The sequence below is a fragment of the Nanorana parkeri genome, unplaced genomic scaffold, assembly GCF_000935625.1.
Source record: "Nanorana parkeri isolate BGI_ZX_2015 unplaced genomic scaffold, ASM93562v1 scaffold222, whole genome shotgun sequence".
In the NCBI taxonomy this organism is placed as follows: Eukaryota; Metazoa; Chordata; class Amphibia; order Anura; family Dicroglossidae; genus Nanorana; species Nanorana parkeri.
The window spans coordinates 823,904-826,050 of NW_017306490.1; positions in this window are offsets into that span (position 1 = coordinate 823,904).

A 2,147-nucleotide genomic window follows, 5' to 3' on the forward strand; every position below is an offset into this window, starting at 1 on the left:
GCATGTTCCGACCCCGCCCACTCACCTGCGGGGCGTAGGGAAAGAGGTTGTGAAAGATGGAAATGAGTGACGGGCGCACGGACCAATCAGAACAAAGTGGCTGATAATGCTGCGTGCAATGTCATAAATCTGTTCTGCTGATTGTAAAGTTTAGGGCGAGACAAGCAAAGACGATCTAATACACAGGATCAGATGAGGGGCAAAAGATTGAATGTACAAAAAGCAAATCAGGCAAAAAAATAACCTATCAAAGAACATGTGCTGGATTGTTAAATCCATAGTCCATTTTTTTGCAGAAGATTATTGGCAGAGTAAATTGTGCTCTTCCCAATAGTTTCTATATATCGAGAGCTGGCCCATCACATACCGCTGATCACTCAGCTCACATTCTTCTTCTCCCTGCAGAGATCCCCCTCCCCTCTCTGTTTCTCCAGTGCTGATTAGAAGGACAGATAGGGGAGGGAGTGGGCACTGGGCACAGCTGGCTCTGGCTCTAGAAAGGCAGCTGTCAATCAGGCAGTGTGGTGGATCCCGACAATATTATCAGGATCTATCCCGGCTGCAGCACAGCTCTGGCAGTATCCCGCTAGATGCAGACTGGGTCACAGGAGTACGTTAGCAAATATACTCCTTTAACCCAAAAAAAGGGCTTAAAAGAGCAGCTCTGGGGGTGGAAGGGTGCCCCATTTGGTAGTTGAGGCAAATTAAATATAGAGCGTGTAACGGTTAGCGATGTTCAGATGCCAGTGCCGATATTTGGCATTTTCATGAGAACTACCAGGGTTGCAGTGGTCGCAGCTGGGACCTGGCTCTGGCGCTCCACCACTGTCCTGAAATCATTAGTCTGTGTTGTTTTAGAAAAACTGTCACATGACACTAAACAACAATGTATCAGTAGTTGTATCTGGACTTGAGGAAAGGTATCAGTATTTGGTCTGGAAAAAATGGTATCAGTGCATCCCTAATATATATATTAAATCATACATTAAAACAGAGGTGTGCAAATCCCAGTAGACCCGTACAGGGCCGTCTTTAACGCAGGGCAAAGGGGGCAGTTGCCCCGGGCCCATTCATGGTTGTGGGGCCCAAAGCAGCTGCCCCTTGAGCCCGCAGAAACGTGCCGATCAGATCGCATAGTAGAATACGTTATAGCAGCCGCATACGGCAATGCCATAACGTATTTTCCTATGCGATCTGCTCCATTGCATACTACGGGTGTAGCTCCTCCCGCCCGCGTAGCGTGACATGTAAGTGTCACACGGGCTTCACGTGAGGACGTGCGTTCGAGTGCCTCACACACGTCCAGGGAAGTCAGACATCCGGAAAGAAAGCGGACTGAGGCAGACTGGCACGAGGACCGTTCTGGGACTGACTGAGGCAGGTGAGGATGAACAGGAAATAAAAAGTAAGTAAGTCAATGGAGTACTGGAGATGGGAGCTGTATGTTAGCAGGCTGGTGACTACTATGAAAAAAGTACTGGTGTAGAAAGCAGAGTTTATGTTCTGTTGGCCACATGCAGTCATGCAGATCTCGTGGATCCTCCAGTGGGTGCCGAGTATATGGGCCAAAATAACATAAAAAGTACAGCACTGGGTGCTGTAATTTCTACCTTTCAATGTAATTCTCTTTGCTTGTCTGCCTCTCTGACAATGTCCCACCCCTAGGGCCCCTAGACATGTAATTCCCCACAATGACTGTGCACAACAACTTCAGCAAGTTTTACATGATTGATGGCTGCTGCATGGTTACGGCCAATCCCCTCTCTTTCACTACACATGTGCCTGCGTTGCTAGGTGGCGATGGACCACCACTCTCTGGCAACTGCATAAAAACCACACCAAGCAGGCATGCCCTGGGAGCTGCTGGGGACCGGGTTGCTGATCTCCCTGGCTGTGTGCACAGGGCATCCATAAATATTCTCTGTAAGACACAACAGGTAAAAAACCACAGTGTAAACAACAGTTTTACGTCCGGGTCCCTGAAGGCACATATTGTAACAAGCGAAAAGGAATACCGCCCCCATACCAAATGTGTCTACGGCTTCAGATGCCTAGTACTGTGTCCCCAGCCGCAACACCACCGCCTCGGGGACGTCTCTCTGCCAACCGTAGACCCATCCAGCCCAAAGTACTTGCTCGACCCTTGA